Source organism: Lathamus discolor, chromosome 3 (assembly GCF_037157495.1).
Source record: "Lathamus discolor isolate bLatDis1 chromosome 3, bLatDis1.hap1, whole genome shotgun sequence".
NCBI lineage: Eukaryota > Metazoa > Chordata > Aves > Psittaciformes > Psittacidae > Lathamus > Lathamus discolor.
In genome coordinates, this window is record NC_088886.1 from 27,549,431 (window position 1) to 27,575,682 (window position 26,252).

General features: G+C 44.2%; 1 protein-coding gene across 3 annotated transcripts in view; it reads right to left on the reverse strand.

Moving 5' to 3' along the window:
• The window catches only part of TP63 (tumor protein p63), a 130,469-nt gene extending 108,771 nt beyond the window's left edge, over positions 1-21,698 (reverse strand). For all 3 annotated transcript variants that reach the window (XM_065674276.1, XM_065674274.1, XM_065674282.1), the window contains exon 1: positions 21,541-21,698. The gene's annotated coding sequence lies outside the window, so the exon portion shown is untranslated. The remainder of the gene's footprint in view (positions 1-21,540) is intronic.
• Positions 21,699-26,252: the final 4,554 nt, after the last annotated feature.

The following is a 26,252-nucleotide window of genomic DNA, read 5'->3' on the forward strand; positions in this document are numbered from 1 at the left end:
GCTTGTTATATTTCTTCTACCATGCTCATGGTGGGACTAGCCATCACCTCTTCAAGCCTGTAGAATGGCCATTCATTCTGTGTTCTCCCAAAAACCTGGGAGAGCTCATCTCTTCTGATGGATTTCAGCCTTATAGGCATGAACCTCATGCAAAAGAAATGCTGTGTGAAAATGGCTCTTCTTGTGAAATCCTGCTTTACCTACTTCTCCATGGGAGCTGGGGAAGGGTCTTTCCCAGCATTGCCAGAGTGCCACAGCCAACACATTGGAAGCAGGGGAAAGCTGGACAACTCCTATCCAGAGGCTCAGACCCACTCTCCTGCTTCCATTGTGTTGGCTCTGGCACTCTGGCTGGTCTTTACCTCCAAGCGTGAGCCTGACCTCTGGTTTTCACTACCTCAGCTCTGCACAGTGTGTGCTGAACACCTCTAGCAACCCTGCAGTCAAGAAGAGGTAGTTAGTCTCCATCTCACAATTCACACCAAAAGAAGAACTTCTGAAAAAAACCCCAACTAAACCCAATTAATTTTAAAAAGAAGCACCACATAATTGTAATGAGAAATAGTTGCTTGGAGCAGGGCTCTCACTCACAAGACACTGATGAGAAGGGGCGTCTAGCAAGGACATTTCCATAAAGCTTCAAAAAGGACTACCAACTGTCCAAGATCCTTAAGAACCCTCATGCCTGGGGCTGGGCAAATGCAAATCTCTCACGGTTTGGCTCATTTTGACAGTGCACACAGCACCTGGCTGCTTTTCCCAGAGAGCTGGACATTTTCAGCCTCCCACAGAAATCTGGACATGTTCTGAAGCAGCTTAGAAGGCCTATGTTTTGCTTTTCCCAGCTGTAAAACAGAGCCATGAAAACCCACTGGTGACAGTGCACTAAAACCACCTGCAAAAGCTAGCAAACCTCCTGATTTCTCTCCCCAACCCCAGCTTCCTTCCTTCCCCATGTTCACAGCCACATTCAGCTGTGGGTTGATTCACCATAAATTTAGGCAGAGATATCTACCATTGCAGTTAGACCGTGTCAAGCTCCTCTCAGCTGCAAGGCGCTCCTTTGCATAGCACAGGATGCAGTGGAAACACAAGCCACAGGGTGTGTGCGTGTGTGAATTGCCAGTACCCCATACATAGCTGGGAGGCTCTCAAGGCTCAGCGGTATTTGGCCAACCTCATTTGCACTGCCTTAAAGAAAATCTACTGGAAGATGGAGCCTGAGACACTCAAGAGCTGACGATTTCAGAGATGGTCTGAGTGGTTTCATGAGGACTAGAAAACTTTATCATGGCAGCCTGGGAGCACAAGCAAGGGGTCTTCCAGTAGCAGACCTCAAAGGTGGCCAACTCAAGAGGAAAAGGATTTTGTGACATCCTCAGTGTCCACTACCTTTCCTAGAAGAGTTTCCTTATTGGTAGCAAGGGTGATGCTAAATGGCAGCAGGCACGTGTCCTGCAGAAGCAGGGCGGAAGCCTGGGTGTCAGGGATCTGTCTGGCTAGCGGATTTACAGCCGAGCCTCTAGTGCTTGTGGTAAGCAGACGGCACGGGGCTATGCAGAGGAAGCATGTGTGTAGGTGGGCAAGAATGCAGGGCATTGCTCTGCCACTGCTGCTTGCACGTCTGGGAGAGAAAAACAGCCAAAGAAACAGCTGTGGACTACTCTCCCATTACTCTTCCTTGCACCCTCTCTACAACTTCCATTGAAAAGACCACGAGCTTATGTTTTAGCAGAGGCAAACATTTATATCCTCGGGAGGAGGCTGCTGGGGATTTATAATGGTCTCCCCACCACCACCCAAACCCAGTGCCAGCACGTCTGTGTGCCAGCCCATTCCTGAACAAGGGTGAAAGGGAAAGACAGTTTCCTGGCATTTATGTGGCTCCAGTCCTAATCTATGGGCCTGGGGACCTCTGAACAGCTTGGAGGTGGGGAAGACAGGTAAAGGGAGATGTCAGCTTTGCTCTGAGACACCTTTGCAACTGCTGGCTTCATGACTTGCCTGGAATCAGCCCCACCCTTTGCGGCAGGGGATGAAACATTTCATTCACAGCTTGGGGTTTCCAGGGGAGTGGCTGTGGTCGTTTTGGTTGGGTTTTTTAAAGTTAAAATGATTTTCTTTTAAGAGCAAGAAGTCTGTGGGATATTTGGGGATTTTTTTTTTTGTTAGAAAAAAATGAAGAGAGGGAAATAATTTCCTCCCACCAGCAATAAAATGTCTTCAGCTTGGCTAACCAAGGGAACAGAAAGACACAATGTCAGTGTTCCATTGAGAACATTTTCCAGTTGCAACAAAATATTACAGATGTTTGAAGATCTCAAATATATGAAGATTTTAGGAGTTTTGTGAACAGAAGAAAATAGAAGAGAGAAAACTTCTCAGTAACTTCAGTGAAGGGAAAGAGGCAACAGGAGTATGACCCTCACAGGCTTTGGAAGATCTACTTGAATGCTGCAGTGGTGGAAAAAGCTTCCATAACAATTCACATTTTGCTTCCAAACAAGCCAATCTCTGATCCCACTGCTCAGAAGTGCCAGCTTTCTGTCTTTGGGCACATGCAAGCTTTCATCTGCCTCCCATACTGGGAAACAATAGACAGGGAAAATAGCAAACTGAAATAAATTGATAAATATAAATACCACAGTTCTACACAATCTTCCCTATTCCTCCAGCACCTTTTGTCAGTAGTGCAAGCATAAGTCAGTAACAAATGTACTTATACCCCAGCCCCTCCATGCTGGCACTGCCGAGCATAGAGAGCTCAGAGCTGCTGGTGGGACACGAAGAGTTGCAGCTCTAGAACAACATTGTGCAGATGAAGCTGCAATGTCTGCATCTCAGGGCATGCTTGGTCAACAGCGGCTAAGCATTGGCCCAGAACAAGTGACAACTCAGTGAATGAACAGTCCATCACAATCCTAGGCACATCTAAAAAGAAGCTGACAAAGATGCCTTAATGTACCGCTCCCCACATCCTCCTCTTCCAGCTAAATCTGAACACATCAGTGCTAACAACTGTGGACTTTAAAATACACACCAGATTCAATCTGCTGTCCACATGTGAAACCATGCACCTGGAGTCCTGCGCTATCCTCATCTTGGCCATCAACTGTTACACAGAGCTAGAAAGAAACAAAAGGGATGTTCCAGCCCCATTCAACAGGATAACATGAACTACTTTCAGAGCTTTCTGGTTGCCTTTGGTGTCTCCTCTGTGACATTTGTAGTGATAGAGCATCATCCAGTCACAGTGAAGGACTGTATATTTTGATGTTTTCCTTTGTAAGTATAGTAAATAGTTTCAAGAAGCACAAACCTTGAGCATTTATCTCCAGGATCTTGTCTCAGCAGGGACTCAGATGACAGGGAGTGTAAGACTGGCTACCCTAGAGTGGAAAAGCTGAAGTTTTCCATGTCTGCCTCCTCACCATCACCTACTTTGTAGTCTTTGTCTGTCAGGACATGCCATAGTCCTCTGCTTGAGCAACCCTGAAAGTATTCATATTTCCAACTTAGCCAGAACAGCTACAACGTGGGCTTCCCACTGCTTCCCTTTTAGTTCCAACCCTGCAGCTTCCAGCAAAGCACTTTTTACTCTTCTCCAGCTCTCCCACATGTTTATGGAGACTTCCAGCTCCCACAGGATAGTCAGTGGCTTCCTTTTTTTGCTCCTGGCTTTCCATTTCCCAGGTCCCAGGGCAGAGACTGGTGCTAGGAGCAAGCCCAGAACACCCATCTCAGAAGCCTAATTGTGACGGCACTCTAGGCCTCTCACAAGTGCCAGCTCTGCATGTTTCCTTGGGATCACTCTGAGCCAAAGAGCCTACCTGAGGCTGACTTAATTTTTAATGCACCGACCCTTATATATCACTGACGCCCCACAAGATCCTCAGAGATTCAGTTTCCAACATCACGGTCTGATGGTAAAACCTCAGTACAGCTATGGATGTCCCCTCTTCTGGAGACATTTCCACCAATGAGAGCCACATTGGGTCATTTTTTTGTTTGGTTGGTTAGTTTGGTTTTGGGTTTTGATGTTTTTTCCCACAAATAGGGGCCGTGGGAAGTTTTGCCCCTTGTTTTCACATAGCCAGGAGATGGCATGGAGGCAGGCTTGAAACTGAACACGCATTTTGGAAGCTGCAGTCCTCATCTCACCCTTGAAGAGCTGGTCAAACAAAACTAACTGTAAGGGTAATATCACAGGTGAAGAGCAGATGTGAACACTGGAGGGATTTCTCTTAGCTGGACACCAGGGCTTTTCTCTTGGTGAAGAGGGAGCAAAAGGAAGCAGGGCTGAGACAAACACCAGGACACCAACACTGCAAACTTTGCTTGATCTCCCTGTCATACCACAGGAAAGAAAAACCCAAGCCTTATGGTATTCATGCACATGTGAAGAAAGTAAAACACAGAGAACAGTGACTATAGTGATAAACCAGAAACAAGGCCAAAAGGAGGCTCCCCTCCCGCAGTCAGTTCCCCAGCAGTGCTCTGGCCCCAAGAGAGCCTGCCCTGTATTTGAGTGCTGGCAGGACACGGAGCAACTCCCACGGGAAACTCCTGCCACCCGAGGCAGCAGTGAGGGAGCACGGACCTGCAGAGAGAGGGAATTTCACTCTCAGACATCAGTGCAGCTGCACTACCGTCTCCAGGCATTCCCAAGACACAGCGGGGCCACAGCCTGGGCTAAAGCTGGGCTGGAGGCTGGAGCACCCCGTGACAGGTGGCAACACCCCACTGTGGGGTCGGGATTGCATATCAAAGGGGTGGCAGGAGCTGTGTAGGTGGAAGGCTTGGCCTCCCCGTACAGCTGCCACACAACATGTCTGGCATTCTGGTGAGGACCACGCCACAAATACACACGGCATCATCACACCCCACGGGGTCAAGCCCAGGTTGGGAGCAGAAACATTGGTGACCACATCCTCACGGGTGAAAGTCTGTCTTAGTTCTGCTGTGCAGTGGGGTGGGTGGCAACAGAGGGAAGGACCAGGAGCTCCCTGCAGTTTCCCATCAGTTTTCTAGCACAGTCTCACACTCATCTCACCACACACCCTTCCCAGGGAGCTCTCACACTCTGCTCTGATCTCCCAGGCTTTCACGTCAGAAGCTTCAGGGGTTGATATACAGGCATTGAGGATATCAGCTTCTGAAGCGCTGGTGACAGCCAGCAACACCAGACCAGAAGTAAATGAAAGAAGAGGTTTACTTTATGTGAAGCAAAGTGAAAGCTTTCAGCAAGCTGTCTGCCTGGAAAGATTCACCCAGAAAGTCACCAGGAAGGATGACATTTACTGTCAGCCTCAATGGAGGACACAATTGCAGCAGACTGAATATGGTTGCATCACTCATCTTTCACTCCCTCTAACTTTTCCTTGTGAGTCAGAGCTGAGCTGAATCATATCAAGGTCTTGTTGCTGCTATCATCCCCTGCTGTTTTCCATCTCCTGCACACTCCACAGAAGCAGAAACTTCTGTCCTTTTGGCAACTTCAGAAAATAAATCCTCCATGCAAAAGCATCGGTCTCAAAAGAATTTATTTCCAAACAGGATATAACAAAACCTCACTGCTTGGCTGGCAGTTCCCAGCTAAGGCTATGTCTGTCTTCCAATCTGAGGTGTGAGCACAGGTCCTGCAGGCATACCGGCACTAATGGGATTAAAGCCAGTTCAAGAAGCAGTGGCAATTAAAACAAAAATCCCCAAAGCATTAACCACTAGCGATGGAAGTACTGGTTTCAAACCTGCACATCCTCTACTGAAGCCTGCACTTCCACTCCTCCCCAGCCAGCAGTACCCAGGTCACCATGAACGTGGGTGCATGCACACCAGTAATAATTGCCTTCCTGACTGTGTTGGAGATACAGCCTGAGAATGCCTGCATTTAGGGGCATGGGGGTCCTTCCCCAAGCTCACAGCTTGAAAAACAGTAAGGACAGGACATGTTTAGTGCAGTCTGTCTCCCTCAGGATGGAGCACAAAATCCACTTAATCAGTGAGAGCAAAGTACAGGGGCATAAAGTAAGGGTTTGGTGTCCCTTAAGTAACATGTGAAAGTTAATAAAAACTTCTTATTTTGCCTTCTCAAAGTAAAGCTCAGGAAAAGCTGAAAAGCCAGTGTTACATGTTTTTATGGAGAAGATAATGACTTAAGGAGAGTTTCTTGCATTAGCCCCATCCATGTACTTTGATGTTAATAGCCCATATATGCATCCTTGAAATAAACCAAGACTTCATATGTGATATGATCAAAACTTTGCACCTCACTTTTTCCAGAGTGAAACAATTTTCTGGTGTGACTCAGCCTAAGCACGTCATACATTGCACCCTTGAAGCAGGCAAAAGATTAACCCTCTGTCCCAAGCTCTTAACTCAGCATTCAGCTTTTCAAACAAAGGCAATTTCCACATTTCCATGGGATAGCAGATGCCAGCATTGCTGTTCGCTAGGAAGCAGACCTGCCAGAAGCAACATGCCATCTGGGTAACTGCAGCTACACAAGGTACCTAACACACAGGCGACCCTGCACTTTGAGTAACCCAGTGCGTCGTACTGAGGGATCAAACCTGACCCAAGCAGCAGTGCTGGTACAATGTGCAGCACACAGCAGGCAGACTGACAACCAGTAGCTGATTTCCAAGAACCAACCTCTTTAAAACCTCCGCGATGTAAGATGTTTGGAGGCAGCGCACATCTGCCGTACAGGAGAGCAAGTTTCTGAGATTGTACGTAACAGTGCCATCTGGTGATCCCTGCCACAGCGCTATTGACGGCTGCCCAGTCGATGGCAGCCACTCAAACTTCCTCGTATTCGTGGGACTGGCTCTGAGGTGCTCAACAGTCACTTCTTTGCAAAGCCTCACTGCCAAGTGCTGCTGCTGTCATCTCATGAGGCAGCAGGTCAGAACCACTCAATCTGGTAGTAGGAAAAAGGGTGAGGAGGATTGCTTCCCCCCCACAACCTACCAGTCCTGCAAGCATGAGTTTCAGCAAAGCTGAGCTAGGTCCCTCCGTTACCATCAATCAGAAGGTTGAGTAAGCCAAATTCTGCCTTTTGCAGTGTCCCCGAAGCTCCCTGACTTTCCACACTCTTTTTCTGGGGCTGCTCCAAATTCACTTAAGAGACCATGGTCTCTTGTGTGTGTGAAAGCAGAGGTCAGCTCTGTCTTGCAGGAGTGCACTAGCCCTGCAGAATGAGGGAATTTTAGTCCACAGGCCCAAATTTGAGACATGTAGAGTTGGCAAGCATTAATGCCTTCTTTTTTTAAAGTCATCCTTCTTAAGAGTAGAGAGTCATGTAAGTTCCTCGAACAGCATTAGTTTAGAAACCTTAACACTGCCTACCTCCAGCTCAAAGATTCCCAGGCATCATCCACAGTCTGCATTAGCTCTACTAAAATCAGCAGCTTTTGCAAGTTCTGTGGAGCCCACCTACCATACACAAAACTCCTGCACCCAAATCCACTGCAGCTGAAGACAGCACTAGAGGGACAACCAAAAGGCATGGGATGCTGTTCCACATTAGCCACTGAGCAGCTCTGGGCTGGCTGCCTGACTGCTTGCCTATAATCCACAATAAACATCAGGTAGCTGGTAATAATACCTGGTAACAATAAACCTCTATGTAAGAGTGCCACACAAGTCCTCCTGGGACAGGTCCTGGAAGAGCGGGGGCCACTCAAAACTGATCTCAGCTTCGAGGAAAGCCTGTCACTTAACACAGCTCTTTCCAGCCTGCCAGAAGGGAAGGAGGGGACAGCTGTGAAACCTCTCAGGCAGCTGTAGCCCTGGCAAGTGCATCACTAATCTACTAATGGATGTCCCAACATCCCATCTAGATACCTGTGAATCTTTTCAGTAAGTCATCTGAGAGACAGGGAAGGGGAAAATGCTCATAATAGCATTTTCTCTTGTGTCTTCTCAGTCTCCAGGAATGGTCCTGAACTGACTGTTCTTCCAGCGGAGCTGGCGTCTTGTACCTTTGGCAGGTTGTACTACAGACCTCCCTTGGCAGACTCTACATTAAGAGTAGGGAAAAAAAGCCCAAACCAAACTGAAAACACAGACACACAAAAAACCAAAAACAAACAAAAAAACCCAAGCACACCAAACCATCAAAATCCCCAGACATTTGGATCTGCAAAGATCACTGTAACACCTCTCTGTGTTAGCATCTTTGCCTGATACTGACTCCCAGCACTGGCTTCTGGCTTCTAGGAAATGAAAAGCTTATTCAATGGCTTCCAACTTATTCAATGGCTTCCAACTTATTCAATGACTTCCAATGTCATGAGGTCTCTAATGTTTCATACTTGAAAGTGGTGTTAAATATGCATTAAGTGATACTACTGATAACACCACTAAAAAAAGTTTTATAAATAAAATGTGCTCCTGTCTAGGAGCACCTAATTCATGCCTCTTTCCAAATATCTCACCATAAAATGTTAGGAATCAATTACTAGGCAGACAAGCTTTAAGAATTTCTCCTCTAAAACAGATTGCAACACGCAGATTCTGTGTTGTTAAAACTATTCACATGCCTTTTTCACACATGATTTCAAGTTACTAAGGTAAGCAAGACCACACAATATAACTTAATACATAGCAATCAAAAATTTCCACACAATCCTTTAATATAAAACCATGTCCCTGTGTAATAAGTGATGCAATAGACTTTCCCTGAAGTCCCAATTCCTGCAATTGAAGCTTAAGCCCAGCAAAGAAAGAATTAAAATTCTTTGGTTGCCGCTGAATCACTGGCTGCATTGGGTTATTTTACTGTGCATTAGACTTTAATTATAACTAAGCTCTAGCCATCTGTTCTACTCCCTAATTATAGATGCAACAAATATTTCACAATTCCAACCGTTAAAGAGCTCTGAGAGAGCTGTCTATGGCATGCAAGGTTAGCTTCGTTAGGACCCTTTGCACTCTTATTTAAAGCATTGGGGAAGAAGAAAGAATACTCTGCACAGGAAAGAAGCCTGCTGCTGCTATTAATCCCAGGAGCCCTTTGCTGCATCAGCTTTTGTACCTCTTGGAACGACTCCTAACTTCCCTGTGCTAGGGCATAGAGGGACACACTACTGCTACCTTGCTGGTGGCCTCCAACCCAGATGTTGCTGGTACTAGCAATGAGAGGGATGAGCAATTCAGATCACCTGCTGAAGGCTCATACCGTAAAGCATCAGCAGTTACAACATTTGGAAAGGACTCTGGCAAATAAAGTTCTGAGCTTTTTTGGCTGTGAGGGCTAAAGATGCTTTTACCCCAAGCTGTTCATCTGCCTTCTCTTGCTGTGATTTTTACTACACGACATGCATCCTACTAAGATGAGACCCTGTGAGGGCCTCAGCTGTATCCCTTCATGGGCCAATGTCTCAATCACATGCAAAAAGGTGTGAGTCTTTAGACATCATATTGTGAACAGCAGCAGCTGAAGACAAAAGCCCCTGTCACCTTCATGTCTGCTGCAGCAATAATCATCTCAGCATGATGGCTAGGCAGGGAGAAGTATCAAATGAGGATGTGATAGCACTTCAACCAGCCAGAGCTACCATGCAGCACAGCTTGCTTAGCATGAGCTTTGTTACCAGCTCCCCCTGCAGAGCAGGAGCTGGCTGCCCTTGTCCATAGGCTGGCGGATAGCCCAAGAGGAGAAGCTTGCTGCAGACTCTGGAGCTCCTCAGTCACCTTTTCAACAGCTCTGCCCATGGTTATGAGACACAGCTACAGCTGCCTAACTGTGCTGACACCACCACCTCCCTCCCCCATCCACAGCACTGCCCAGTTCAAAGCTTCAAGCACGCTTATAGCTATAGGGTGTGCTTGTGCCTACACACACCACCTGGACAACTGCCCAGTGTTTTGCAATTACACACACCACCACTGACCTAGGCAATCCCTTGACCAGGAATAGTCAGGTGCCCGGTGAGCTCTAGAGCAGTTAGTCATCACAAACAGATTTTACTTCACAGTGGATGTCTGCAACTGCATGCGTCCCCAGGTGCAGAGAAGAAGGTACCTCCTTTTCAGGTACATGCCATGGGCTAGTTTTTGATCGTGTCTCTGGGGAAAGCATGAAGAAAATGGACAGGAGAAAAAAATGTTGAATTCACAGAGCTGAAGTTTGAACGTTTATATTTGTTTGCATACCAGGAAAAACAGAGCTTTGTAGACAAAAGAGAAAGCTAAGAAAGGGTAGGCTAACCCAGAAATACATACTATCTCCATGGTGGGATTTCACATAGTTATATTTTAAACTATCTCCTTCATCTACAGCAAGTTTGCAGATGAAATAAAGCAGCTTCTTACCACAATCATATGTAAGACCCTTTTTACATTTCAGTCCATTTAGGTATTTGCCCAGACTTTCACTCTGAATGTTAAAATGTAATGTTAAAATTAATTTTAAAAGGTAATCAACCAACACTCTCCTAGCTGTGCTTTGACAAGGACCCAAAACCACCGCGTTTCTTGTGGTTTTCTTCTAAAATCATTATGACAGGGTTGAGTGGAATCACGAGGCAGGTTTGCTGAGTGGTTTGGTTCTGAGAATATAGAGTCCAGAGTCAAAGCATTTATCTCTGGCATCAGGGCAAGGGATCACAGTGTTTCTGTGGGTACTCATAACCATGTGCTTGCATGTTTTAGCCTCTGGGTGATTATGTATCAAACAAGGTGATAACATGCACACTGAGAATAACTGCAGGAGACACCATGCATGAAAAGAAGTGACTCTCCATTATTTCCTTGAAGTTAGTCCCAGAATTAAAGCCAGAAAGTCCTGTTTTGTCATTCTAGTTCAACTTCAGCTCATACAGAAAGCAACAGCTGACTAGTATCGTTTGTTTTCACCTCAAGGAAGAAGCAGACCAAAGTCTCAAATTTTCCAAAGACTTCCTAAAGCTTTCCAGAGCTATATACAGAGTTTTCTTTGTCCTCAGGCAAGCTGCAGTCTCACTTATCTCTTCAAGGGCCCTGGAAACTGGTGGCTTTCCTTTCTGCTGCAGTTGCCTGTTTGGTTTAGACTTTGATGTTGCATTCATTAACCACCTGAGAAGTGATCAGAGACAACTTCCACAAGGGCAGCTCATGGATAAGAGTGCAGCCTGAAGTTCAAATCCCAAATATAAGCATAAGTTAAAATGATACAAAAGCAACATTAACAGGATACACAGAACCCAGATCTGGGCTGAAACTGTCCTTATTCAAGTCACAACAGAATTCTCACTGACTTAAGTAAGGCTTTTGCCACTGGGATATTATTTATTCAGTTTAATTAACAGGCTACAGCTATATCTTTCCCCTTTTGGTATTTTCCTACTTTTTATGCCCTGGAGAGTGCTCAACAGGAAAAAAAAAGCCTGAGGAGCAGGTATCAGAAATCCCTTTTAGCACAGGAGTTAGCATTGTGGGCAACTTTCCCTGTGCTAAGAGGCTGACATAGATACTACGAGCAAATGCCTGCAAGGAAGATAGATTAGGGGATTTGCTTAAGGTGATTAAATAATTCACTGTGGCATTCTTCAAGAGCTAAGTTAAAAGGAAAACAGTCTCTTCATTTGAATGATTACCCCCTTTATATAAAAGGATAAAAACCTGCTTACTTTTCTTTCCACCAATGATCAATTTTATTCAATGATTTCTGTTTCTGATTTCCCTTTTTGCCACCCAGTCTGTTTCTGTATTCACCCAGAATCAACCAGATCAATACTGTAAGCTCAGAGAAAGGAGGAAAGCAGCACAATTAAAGACTGCTGGAGCTGTTTGCTTTGAGTCAGCACATCAGATGTGTGTTTTTACTGACAGCAGCAGTACAAATTCTGAATCAAAAGCCAGGATTTTCCCCACCCACCACTATATATTCACTGAACATCACCAAGCAATAAATTCAACATGTCACGCTGGGAGATGAAGTTATGCTCCCTGCATAGCAAGGACAGCTGCAATGCACTGAGGATACACTAACAATGTAGAATTTTATTGATTTTGGCTGGTCTCAACACTGTTGACCTCAAGACATGTGCTGCTAGATGAAGATGAAGATTAATGGTGAGGAATCAGGATGGGCTTGACTATGTTTCTGTAGACACATGTGGCATGCCTGTGGGTAAGTATGCTGAGACTCTCTACCCTTCTTTTGAGCAGACACATAGCAAGCTCTGCCCTAATCAGATAAGATTCAGCTCAGGACCAAAAGCCGTGCAGTTACTCAAGCCTGGCTGAAAACCCAGGCCTATATACCTAGCACCAACATAGCCATGGCCATACAGCTTAGACCAGCACTGGCTTTTGTTCAGACCTGAGAGGGGCTCACATCTGTCTGCAAGCACTGCAGTGCCATTGCCATTCTCTCCATCCAGAAAGATCTAATCCTGTCAGGGTCTGTTCTTAGGGTGTGCCTCATACCTCATGATGCATCCAGCACCATCTCAACTCGGACCATCTGTAAACTCCAGGAGAACCTCTTGCATTTTACAGTGGACAAGAACTGTGCTAACCAAACTTGAGAAAGGATCCAGCAGATTCAGGCTGTGCTTAGGTGATGCAGCTGACCTAAAGCAAGTGATTTGCAGGTGATTGGGTAGTAATAAACAAGTCATCCTGCCTGCAGGGGCAGAAACATCACACATATGCAAGTTACAGTAACTTTCCAGAAAAGGAGAGAGAGGAATAAGTGAAGACCTGCTCTGAGATGAGTAATTAGAGAGAGTCATCTGTCCTAACCATAGTGCACCTGCTCACAGACTCTCTTGCTCCATCCCTCAGCACCCTCACCTCACCTTCTCCCCGCTGCCACATGAAGATGAGAACAAAACACCTCTACGTGCCAGAGGCAGCTAAGAATTTCCAGTGGTGCAGGAGCATGAGCAAGAAGAGGGGCAGGACTGGGCCAGGGAGCTGGGAAGGTTAAGAGAAAGGGCAAAGAGTCCTGCAGCTGCTGCTTCTGTTGCCACATGGAATGGATCAAAGGGAGCAACAGCCCCTTTTTGAAAAGATCCCTTGCCCAGCAAGAGACATATGGACCAAGGTTTCCCCCCAGCAGACACACAACTGGTGTGGCCAGCAGCATGGCTTTCCGGAACTCCAGCCACAATGAAACAGAGAACAAATCTTGCCAGGACTGCCTTGCCATTTTGGCAGCCAGCTAACATAGGCAACTGTGGTTAGAGAGAGCCCTAGAGGTAAGAACACCAGAATGCCTCTTGCTAGGAGTTTCTGAAGAAAATCAAAAGGATTTGGACACTGAGAGGTGTAGAAATAGATGTACAAGAGTAGGAAAAGATTAATGACTCTGTCAGAGAACAGGAACCCTAAAGCAACAAAAGATAGGAAGGCATGACTATAGCAGAGATTGCACCCAGAACAGACAGACCCAGCAGAGGGGATAAGCTACAGTCCCAGAATTAAGGCTGTAGGAACTCTCTGAACACATGTTTCAGCACAGGTCTCCTCCAAAGTTGACTATGTAGGTGTAGAAAGTGGGGCTGGCAGAAATGGATCAACAGTACCTATTTGTGCAACAGGTCTGAAACGCGCACCGTTCTGCAATAGTCCTCTGAAAAGTTTTTGCTATCATCCTAGAAAGACATTGGAATGTGAGAATGGATCACCAAAGATATGAATAAGGAGAAAGAAAAAAAGAAAAAAATCAACCTAGTGATGTTGCAGGGAAGTATCCTGATGGGGACACACCAACATTGCCCTAGCTTCTACCTATTGTCAGCATAAACTATTCCTTTTCTTCCCAATAAGGTTGGGTCACATAAGAAGTTACAATTTTCATTCTTTCATATTAATAATACCAATGAGGCAGGGCAAGTGCTGGTGTGTTGGAATTTTTAGTACATACTCCATAGCAATGACTTAAACTGGTCATACAACCATGATCTTGTATCAACTCATGACCTTCAAAGAATGAGCTTTTGCAACAGGTTTCACCACAGAAAGCACATGTACATGGGTAAACCGTCTTGTAAAAGTCACATGGTTTCCTTACAGACTTATTATGGAAGCACCCACAGGTATACACCATGTACATAAATGTGCAGTGAGGGAGCAAAGAGAACCCACAAAATATGCAAAACAAGGAATGTCCCAAGAAAGATCATGGAGAAATATCCTTTCAGCTGTGTGCTAACTCATATGCCAAGAACCATTAAGCTCTCTGTATTGAACTTCACAAATGAAAAGGATTCATCAGGAACATCTTAAGAAATGCTGGGCTCAGACACCAAGTTTGCTTTCTAATGGAAATTTCCTACTAGGTATTAAACATTGTGGGTTAATTGCTGGTGCCAATGAGGAACAAGTCACACAAGACTACTGCAGAAACATTGGAACTCTAAATATTAATCCATGGTTTGCAAATTAATGCCACTTCAACTAATGAGATGCTGACTTGGGTTTGCAAATGTTGGCACTGCTGAGGCTTTTCTGGGAGTGAGGAACAAAACAGCCAAGCTGTTCCTATCCAGTGCAGCACAGTGGTGCACACAGGGCTACTACAAGCACAATAAGAGCAGACAGAATGTCCTCCTCCCAGATACAGGCAGCTAAACATTGCCATGAAACCATACTGCTTTGGCAGAGCAAAATGAGGACAAGCCACATGGAAGCTAACTTGTCTACTCTGGAAAACTTACTGGAGCTGGTATACTGAAATGCCATCACCTGCCACTCTGCAGTGGCTCCTACTTGGCCACTCTGTTCCTGAGCACAAGAAGCTTTAGCTCAGAAAAGTTCAAAGGGAACTTATCATCCCTGGGCATCTTGGCTTCTGTGGTATGGTCGTAGGTACAAAACAGAGTGATTCTGGGCTGGCAAGTGTCCTCTGGTAGACAAAGCCCTGCTACTTTGACAAAGTCTGCTGTTCTAAAGCAATACAATTATACTCAACATCATTAGTAACAAACCAATTAATTCCTAATTCCAAAGTGCTTATAGAAATAAGGCGGAGATAAGAGAGAACAAACCCTTTGCAAATGCAGTAGAGTACAGGGTGTCTGTGTACGCCTCACTTAATTACCTATTCAAATGGAACAAAGCCTCTTTCATACTGTGACTCCAAAAATTAATTAGTCTCAGTTCTCATTAAATAATGATCCAATTCAGCTCTAATTAAATTAGGCTGCCTTTAACAATCAGCTGCACTCTGGCTATTGAAGGTAACTGGCTCCTTTTCCCTGCATCTCTCCCGGGTGTTAGCAGTCAGGGATGCTGGCAATGTCCTGCAGCCCTGGCTCTGCCACAGAGCATAGGGTATGACCAGAATGCCCCCAGGCCCTGGGAGCAGCCAGCACACAGGAAACCTCCTGGACTTCAGATCTTCTGTTGCAAGAACTAATGCCTCAAGGAGAACTAACTTCTCTGCAGCAAGACTACATGTATTCAGCATTGTGTTTCAGCATGACCTGCTTTTTGTCACTGCTGTGTTCAGCCCTAGCTTCCATGTACCCCTGCAAAAACTCCCTTTCTCTGACTGCTGGAAGACACTCAACCTGGCTCAGCATTTGTCTTCTTCAAGGTTTCTCAGGGACAAACAAAATCTCCTAGGCTCTGGGCTTCAGCTAGAGGATGAAGGACATGGAGGTTCTGCTCAGTTGTATACAGTTTCCACTCAAGGATAGTGGAATCTCAGTCACAGCAATATTTCTTGTGAGCTGGTGCCTTTCAAGCCTCATTATCCTGTAGCTGAAACAGAACAATCCACCTACCATGTTTTCTGTCTTTCATCTGATCCTGAACAGAAACTCAAGGGAGAGGGACCAAGCACACCCTTGGGTAAAGGGAAGGTGTTATGGCACATCAGATTCACCAGGTCCTGCCTGCAGTACTTTGCCAGGTGGTAATTTTTATCCATCTCTGGGAGACCCCAAGAGATGTTAATGTTGCATTTAGTATCCCAGTCATATACCTTTCATTAGTTACCTAAATTTAAACTGGAAGAAGCTTTTTGTACTGGTAGCTTCCTCTGAGCAGTTACACTGTATAACTTGCTCCCAGCAAGCCAAGAAGAGCAACTCAAGCAAGGGGAAAGTCCAAGTTTTAGACACTGTCTACTTCTATACTCAAGCTCCTGCAAGTGAGCATTAAGGATCTAAATAACCTTCTCCATGCTACTCACTAGTTGGCTGACTCCTAAAATACTTCCTCTTTTCCTCACTTTTTTGAGGCTGGAGTCCTGATCTGCTTAGCTGTTTCGTTTATGGAAACGGCTTTATGTTTTTCTCTTTTCTTTCTTTTTCTGTCTTTGCTCATCCATAGATTATTTTGAACCTTGACAGACATAGTCTCCCTGCCTCTATACCCTGTATAGACCAGCAGTGTCAAACAACAGATAAGCATTTCACGGAGTGTGCATAATAATCTTTCTGTCAATGCACTGCCAATAAAATGTGACTGAATAGTAACCTTGTAAAATAAAATCTACTGTCCAGCAAATGACTACATCAGCTTTCATAGGCAGCATCACTATTCAGTCCTGGTTAAAATGTCACTTTTGCAAATAAGCACGTGCCCACCTCCCTGGAACACTTTCATCTTTATTTCTTCAAGGCAGCTCTTAGGTGCCGACCAATGTCCTTATTTATTCAGTAAATACCCACTCTAGAAGAAAGACAAATGGACCTGCTGCCTACCCCACACACTCATTTCCCAGGCAACACTGAAGCTCCACACACACCACCCCCACCCCCAAAACTCCACACTCTCAACTGTGGAAACTTGCAGTGTTCCAACAAGTTAAAATTACCTTTAACTCCCTGCAATCTGAGAGCTCCAAAAGCATCCCCACATTAAGGAGATTACACAAAAATGTGAAATGCTCAAGTCATTTGAAATTGCCATGTCATCAGCACAGAGTAAAGGGACATTACTAGACTTCTTTGAATGGTTCCGTAGAGCCCTGTAGCTTGGGATTCAGGCAGCACTAGGAGATGTATACACACCCCTTAAGAGGTATTAGAGAGGGAAAGTAGCAAAGAATAGCTGTAGCAGGGAGATACTTCTTGGCTCAGGTAAGGTCTGTAGGCCAATTGCATCCATACACTGAAGCTCTTCTTCCTTGATAAGACCTTCTGGGAATCAACAAATAGAAATCATTCTGTATATGACATACATGCAGTGGTGCTAAGAATGTGTGAACTGGTGCTAAGAATGTGTGAACAAGAGGAACAGGACAGGGATTGTAAGCCACTAAAGAGCGAGAGAGCTGTAATATCTGCACCATTTCTTCAAGCGCAAGAAAGAAGCATGTGTTTCCACTTTATCCTTATAAGCTCATGTAGGGAACCTCCAGAGCTCTGTTAAAATGCCTTTTGTTGGGGGTCTGGTTCACTGCAACAGCATCTGAGTGCTCTCCTTACAGAAGTTGCAGCAGGAGGTGGTAGTATCTTTGCAAGAAAGCTTTTAAAAGAAAATGACAGTGTGCTTTCCTCCTCTCCCTCTACAGCATCCATAGTCTCCTTGCTTTTGGAATTGGCCAGTTCCCACTGCTGCTGACAGATGTTTAGCAAAATACTCAATACCTTCCTAGACATTTTATGCTGCCTGGTGGCCAGGTAGATAGGAAACATAAGTGCCCTGTTCTCCTAGAACAAGAAACAGTCTGGGTCTTAGCAGATTTCAGAGAATCTTAATGAGAACATTTATAAAACTAGGATGTAGAAGAAGTACCAGCAGGGGAGACTAGTTTATTAGACAGCACGGAATCCATTCTTTCATCAGGGGATCTCTCTGCTGCGGATTTATAATGCTTATTATTGCACTGCAGACTCAATATAATGCAGTAGGGGAAGAAAGTTCTGGCAAAACAAACAAAAAAATCCCAGCCCTGCATTAACCACCAGACAAAGCCTAGGAAATCTGATTTCTTTGTCTGCCAATCACAGGACTCACTCTCCTGTTGTTAAAACTGAAAAATTTCATGATCTGTCGAGCAGAGAAGGAAGAGATCCTGGGAATACACTCATCTTACAAGCTTTCCTTTCCCACTTGCATGAGAGTAAAATAGCACTGCTGCTTTTGCTGCAGAAGGAAGTAGCTCTGAGCTCACACCCCAGACCCCATGCTGCAAGGAAAGAGCTGGCCTGGTGACTCGCAAAGCAGATGTGCGCATGCAGGCGAAACCCTCCAAAACCCAAGTGGCACAAGGTGTTTCCCAGCTGCTCTGCAGCTCTGATTGCATCCATCTGCATATCACTGCAATGAAACTACGTAACACAGCCGGGCTTTTGGAGAGAGACACTTCTGAATAGCAGCTGAACATTGCACCATGCTCCAGGGAGTGGCCACAAGGATGTAACCCAGGGCCTCAGGGACATCCACCCTGTCACTGAAAAAAGTCATCAGTGGGTTGTAGGATTAGTTGCTTTGGAGATGTAAACTTGGAGGAGCTCCAGTATGGGCATGCTATTTTGGATGCCAAATATCTTTTTAAGTTAGTATAATTTCTTAGGGCTCCATTAAAACAAGAGGAGGCAGGGGAAGGAGGAGACAGAATCACCCAGCTGAAGTAGAAATACAGTTTCTCAAACTGCAAACAGAAAGAGTGTGCAGTAAGCAGATCCCAAATTCAGAGTGGGCTGGGGGAGCATTGATCCACCTATTTGAGTGGGGTGGGAGATGCACCTGTGAGTGTGCTTCTATCTTGGTCCATCAGTCAAAGATTATGTTGCCAAGTAAGCCAGCACACAGCAGTAACCTTTTCCCTAATAGCAGCTTTTAACTCCAAAGCTTTTTCAATGCCAGTGAAAGAGGTACCAAGAGCTCACATTTATGCAGTGATGACAAATTGCAAGAGAAGGACTCCACTTCTTATATTGTACACATGAGGACTTCAAGGGCTTTTGACTTTGTCTAATCAAAACCCATTTTCACTACAACACTCCAAGACTTTGTGTGAAATCAAGATAGTTTCTTTGCCAAATTTTCTCTGGGTAAACTATTGCTCCTCACGTGCCAAGTTAGGTAAAAAGAGAGTAACAAGTTTTAACATTTTTCTCTGCTATTAGTCAGAGAGGAGAATTAAACCGCTGAAGCTTCAACTTTCCACAAAAAGTCAGTCTAATTAAAAAGAAAAAAGTGCATAGGAAATTTTACCAGAGTGCCTGGAAAGAGAGACAGAGAATAGAAAAGCTAAAACAACTCAAGCCAAACCAATGTCCTCTCCTCTGCTAGAATAAATTCTGTCTCTGTGATTGAGGTGTGGATTTCGCAGAAGTTCAGTCTGGGCTGCATACTCCGCAAAGTTCCCACACAGCAGAAACAAAAGCAAGAATCTCTCACGCTGCTTGTGAAGATTTCTGCAAGGCAGCACCTCACCCAGTTCTTAACAGGAAGCTTTCCTTTAACAATAAGAGAAGGATGACGAAGGAATGCTGAAACACTCTCCAAACCCATTCACTTCTAATTGTTTTGTGCTAGTCACACAAGTGTTTCAGGAAACTAGTATTCTGTATGTTCAGAATCAACCAAAATGGTTCTGTGGCATATCTTGTCCCTGCACTGCACTGCATGCTGCACAAACTTACCGGAAAACAATCACAGGACAGTGCTCTGGCTGGTTATTACAAACAGCATACCCAGTCACTGCATAAACTCAAGAACAGATATGCATCCCATGGTCCTCCTTTTAATACAGCTTGTGTTAGGTATTGATAGAAGGGGGAAGTAATCAATCTTCTGTTTCACAGAGATGAATGCAAAGTCACATCTGACTAGCCCCCAAGAACAACCTTATGCTGAGGGGCTTGTAGGAATTTCCCACTGACCACCTGCTCTTGAAACTGCAGGGGAAATCCCACATACTCTAGGATGAAGGGATTTCAGTTAAAAAAAGCCCTTAACGATTACAGCTGCAGGTTAGTTTTAATTGAATTCAGATGATGAATGTGAAATAGATGATTTTGAGCAAGATAAGCAGGGAGATTCTTAATCTTGTCAAGAAGAGCACACATTCTCCCCAGCCAGCTTAGAGAGGAACTTTAATACTACTGAAGAGAGAGGCTATGGTCCAAACTATCAAGATCTTCAGTGCTCCAAATAGTCCTGGGATGAGTTAGCAGGAGGTGCTGATTCTTGTCTTTGGCCAGTTCCAGAGAGCCCTGAAAAGCTCTGCCCTTCAAGAACTGTGGAGTTCACGCAGCTCTCCCTATCACATCAACACCATGTCTGTTCTCAGCCCTGGAGAAGGGAGAGGGGGAATGCTCTCAGACTTACTGCATTGCCGTTCAGAGCTGGCTACAGACTCCTCACACAACTTTGGATGCAGTGCTGAAACCACCTGGGCAATTGTTTTCCCACCAGAAAAAGACAGGGATGAGATTTCCTTTCTCCCACCCTGTTTTGTTCATCTAGATGGTAAGATTTTATTTGTAAAAGATGCTGTGAAACAACAAGGTAGGTAGGGTTTTTGATCTGGTGTGGGTACCAGTAACTCAACCATGTGTTTGGTCCTGTAATACTGCCAGCTGCTTTTCACTTATTATTGTGCATTCAGATGGGTAACTGAATGCTGAAACAGAAGCTCTGTAGGCATAATGGATGCCTCACAGTATTGCCAGACAATAAGAATAGGTTTGATAAGTTTGGGGTATTTTCCATGGAAGCTGACAAAAACACTCATTAAACTAGAGACACTGCATGTCAGGCAGAATACCAACAGAGCAACATGGACATGGGCACAAGCTACTAAACAGACATTTCCCCACACTACATCTTTTATTTAAATTCTGAGCTCATTTTATCCATGCACATGGTGAAACTATTAAAAAAAAGAAAACCCACCCAAACCCCCCAAAATACAGAATAAAAGTCTTTTATGGTCTATTGTTACATGGAAATACAAGTAAACTCACTCCAACAGAACTTAATCAACACTCACTTCTAACTTAATGAAAAGAGCACACATGCAGCTCCTTCCTTTCTCTCACCACAGACCTTTGTGGAACATTATTTCCATTAGAAGAAATGAACTTCAAATGCATGTGTGCAAAGGAAAGGGATGAGCAGAACTGGAAAAAAAAAAAAAAGATGCCTAAAAGCATACACAGTTTCACAGAATAATTGCAGAACAAATAGAAAGCAGAGTCAGATACACACAGGCAGCTTAAACTACCAAGAGCATTTCAAGGCAAAGGGAAATGGAGTAGATAGATTTCTACTGAGCCATTTCCTGGTATCTCAAAGCTGATTAAAAGTAAAATTTAGAGTAGAAGTACTACTGACTAGGTACAGGTCCTGCATATACTGTGTACATGCAGTGTGAATGCTTGTATGCTTGGAACAAGACATAGGTCAGCACAAAATAAAACCCAACTAATTCTTAAACGCACTCCACAGCTGCCACGTGACAAAAAAAGCTGTTATGACTCAGCTAAGTGGGATTTAGGCTGGCAAGCCCCCTGCAAATACTTTCACAAACCTTCGCTACAGTCTACCCTACCATTCTCTCTGTGTAAAGACATCCAAGTTAGCTGGATAAATTTTCCAAAATCACGTTAATAGAAGGAAAGAAAATCCAGCAGTTACCTGCCACAGTTTAAATGCAAAGCAACTTTCAGGAAGCCACCACAGGAAGAGACATCCTGAAATAGTGCATCCCACGGAATGACTCCCCCCAGCCCAGCTTCTCTGTTGTGCAGGTGGTTCACCTGCCCAAAGGAAGCACCATTGTGCTGCACTCTGGCTTAGCCTTGGATCAAACAGCTGATCGCTGTTAGCTTCCCAAAACCCTTTCAGAAGCAGCAGGCACTGCACTTATATTTGGAGTGTAGGCTGATTTGTTAACTAGCTATTGAAATTAGCAGTCCTCGTAGTTGAGTCAACAGTTAGGCAGTTGCTTATATTTCCTTACAAGGAAAAAAATATTTACACTCTTATACTGTCAACAGATCTAGAAGTAGGCAAATACAGACATAGATAGAGTATTCAGATAACCTGCCAACCCCTGCCAATTGCAAGCAAAAATATAAACAGAAGGCTTTCTGCTTTATGAACGTTTGCAGCAGGGCAGCAGCTACATGTGGAGCCCTGGAAGCATCTTCTGAGCTGAATTTAAGACCAGAGGAGCATTATTTTTGCTATCTCAAGGGTTTTTTCTGCTCAGAAAACCTGTCTATGTTACATGCTTGAGCAACTGGAAAGTAGTGCCTCTATCCTCTTAGGCAGAAGGAGCAGAAGTTTACAGATTCAGCTGCAGTTGCCAAGTAACCCAATAGGTGTGGAACAATCTGGATATTGAGCCACTTTGTACCCAAATCCCTCATTAGATTTAAAACAATTCTTTATGATGTCCTACTCATTGTGGCTTACTGGCAAAATTGACACAGTTCTCCTCAGTCTAGAGCCCATCACATCGTTCAGGGCCATACTACATATCCCTGCTCTTTAGCACTCATCATTTTAACCCAAGGATAATAAGCACCATAACATCCTGGGCCAGCAAATGCCTCAGATTATCCTGCCTGAAGTTTCTCTCTTCTATACCTTTTATCACTTCTCTGTCCCCTGTAGCCCGTCCTTTCACATATATTCTAGAAGTCACACTTCAGCTGCTTCTCCAGAGGGTCCTTTCCTTGGGCACAGATGTTATATACCAGGGGGCCATCCTATAGCTTCCCACACCACATGACTTGGAAGGTATTTGTGCTTTAACAAGTTATTTCTTTGGAAGGACCTCTCAGAAGGTTTTTCCTTAAAAGGCAAAATGTCTTTTTACAAGATCAGCATAATTTCTCTTTCTCCTATAGCAGTTGGGACAAAGGCTGTATGAGTAGCTGGTAACCCTTTCAAGCAATGGGTATGGCTAATACAACTGAAAATGGTAGAGCTCCTTGTTTATGGAGGTATAATTGCCAAGATTGCCTTATGAACAAAAAGAACCCACCACCACCACCTCTACACTCAATCCCTTGCTCTATTTTATCTGAGTCAACTCAGAGGAAGACTATTAAATTCCTTTCCTCATAAAAAAACACACGGACTCTCCAACAATGACAAATGGTTGCTTAGGCTAACCACATGCTTCCCCACAGCCCCTACTTTCTAATACACTCTTGGCAAAGCCAAAAGGACACATTGGTTTGTGGTCCTGTGGGGAGTAAATCCTAACAGAGGCCTGAAGCCCATTAGCACGCATGGAGTAAATACCGGCTGATGTTCAAATAATTAACCTCAAGGGAGGATAGAAGTGCAGATGTGCAGAAAAAGATTTTAAGATAACATCCATACTTTTCACAGTATCAATGAAGGTTCAGCTCTGAGGACAGGCATCTTCCAGGTTTATGTCTGTGAGGTGTGCAAGAACACAAAATTTATGTTCAGCCCATAAACAAATGGGCAAAGGTTCAGTGTGAGCTGCAATTTCTTCCACCTGAACCAGTTTGCCCAACCCTGAAGATGCTACTCAAGATACTTGATTTGCTGAGCTTCCCACCTGACATCTTTCAAGGAGGGCAGAAGGGCTTAGAGAACTCCAACTCCACCTTGGCTTATAAACCTGTCAAACATGTTTCTTGGCAAGGTAGAAGAGTCATTTCCCCAAAGGCATGGTGGTTTTACTGTCTTTTACCAGGTTCTAGCCCTGTGGTGCTAGCTGTTGTCAATGGGAGACAATCCTAAACCAAGAAAGCAAAGCAGGGGGAAAAAAAATTAATAAAAAAACAACAATAAAAAAAGTTCAGCACATTAAGACCACAGCTACACAAAAAGGACACATTGTTGAGCAGACAAAAGCCAAGACAGATGAAAAAAATGACTCACTTCTTTTCAGAAGTTTTTTGCTCGTTACAAAGTAAAAACAAATGGTGGAACAAGTCATTTCCATTGTGTTTAGTTGCTCTCTGTGGTTTTTACCAGTAGCCACAATTGTCTGTGTTGACTTAAGTATTATTTATAAGGTACAAGGAATGAGTTGTCGAAAAGTCAACCAGGGATTTGACAAGCTGCAAGGAGCTTGGAAGTTTTCCTGGTCTTCATTATGTCTGACACTCGCCACCACTGGTCTCTTTCCTTTTTCGGCCCTTGAACACCTCTGGAGGAATATATCCAACACCACCAGTGACATGCACTCTTTCAGCAACCAGAAGGCAAACTCTGGCACCTCATTTGAGAAAACATTGGAAATAGAAAAGAAGATCAATTGATTCCCAAGGAGAAGACCTACAACCATCCAGGCAACAAGACTGTCATCCCCCTCCACCTAACATGATAGATACAGAGATTTGTCAATGCAGTAGATGCAGATACCCAAGCAGGCTCTGCACGCAGCAGCCTTGGATTACCGGGATCAATGAGAACAGCACAGATGCTTCTATACTGATTGCACACAACCAGCTTGAGTCTGGAAATGACCTGGCCCCATTTCCAGGCACTGTTGTGCAAACCCACTTTGTTTCTGGAGAGGAGCAACATGCTGAAATGGCACTTTTCTAGCTGCACTTACTGGCTCATATCTCCAATTGTCAGATCCAGATTTTAGGCTCTACCATGGCAAAAACACCTGGTCTCCCTCTCCTCTCTCTTGCCTGTCTTGGCTCAAATATAATTTGAATTGAAATTTCTAAGCAAAGCAAAAATTTTAATTTTAAACCAACTTTTGAGAACTGCTTAAAAATACCTAATACCTGCTGATAAAGAAAAATATTTTATTTCAAGCAAATATATTACAGAAGTTTTATTCAATATTTCCAGGTCAATGGACTATTTGATTACAAAAAAAACCAAACCAACCAAAACAAAACAAAACCCAAATCCTCATTATTTCCTCCGTATCTTGACATAATTTCTCCCTCTTAGGATGAACGCAAACATATCGTAGAGATTCCCAAGGGACAGAAATGTTCTTTCTTCTCCGGTTTTGCTCTGTTAGCCACCTGAATACACTGTCTGCATATTGAGGTCTGGAGCTGACTATTTACTGGGAAAGTAGACATGTTTGTTAAAAGGTGCTTCTCATTCAATGAGGCAAAACAGGATCAGAACAAAGGAATCCAGACAATACCCTGTACTATAAAAATGTGCTGAACCTGAGTATTAGAACATCACAGGCTTGTAGAGATTGTAGGAACCTTTTCTGGTTTTGATTAGCACAAGGTGCCCCAGCTACTTCTTTTGACTCACCTTCTAACGTATTGATTTTAGTCTCAAATCAGGGCAGAAGCCAAATACAGGCAGCATGATTCATGTGTCTCTCACTTCAACCCACCCTCTTCTTGGAAAATTAATTGTCGTTTGGTTTGAAGTTGTATTTCTCTCAAGGTAAATTTTATAGGAAATAAAACCTACTTGCTGAGTTGTTCTGGCACAAATTGTTCTATCACTGTGGTGATCTCACTACAGAATGCAGCAGGGTGGTAACAAGAAGAGCTTTCCTGCAGCAGGGCCATGTGGCCTTTCTGCATTCAACTCACTTATACTTGTTTTATACACAGCACAGTAACTGTACTGGCACACAAGCAAAATCAGAATAGGGCCCCAAACTGTGGCAAGCTTTTGACCTATGCAGCCTTGTCTGCTGTAGAAAGGTTGACTCTGGATGTCTTAAGACATGACTAAAGGCACTGCAAACTTCAATAACCTCAGAGTGGTCCTTACCCTGTATAAGAACTGCAGCTATTGTCAATTAAAACAAAGAAGAGAAAAAGAGGTCCATCTCCAAAGGCAAGGAAATCTTGACTAGTTAAACACAGCAACTTGATCGATTTTGCATCTTGCTGTGTCCATACTGATACTCTCCTAAGTTGTCTTGGCAAGACATCTCCAAGCCTCATTTTAAGTATGTCCTTCATTATTCTACCTTTCTAAAGCAAGATATCCTGCCTCAGGCTACCAGCCTCTTTGATTTGTCCTGGTCCATCATCAGACGGTAGTAACTGTCATCAAAATCCCTGGCTCCCTCAAGACAGCCCTTGGTACTATAAATCTTTGACTTTCTGAAATAGCATATGAAATCTTCCTTGGCTCAGCCATTCTAAGGCATGATTAATAATCAAAATAATAAAATGTAAAAAGAAAAGTTAATTACACCCATGCTGGTAACTAAAGGGAATAGATCTCCTGCACACAAAACAAATCCCTGTACATTGACTTCCTCTGAGTCACGCCCCAATACACCCACGCCTCGCCTCACTAAGGTATTTCTCATGTCATCATAGCCTAAAGCAAACACCTACACTCGCTCAGAGCCTGCAGAGGAGAGAACCCAACCTTGCAGCATTGGGATCAAAGGTGCAAACACCACC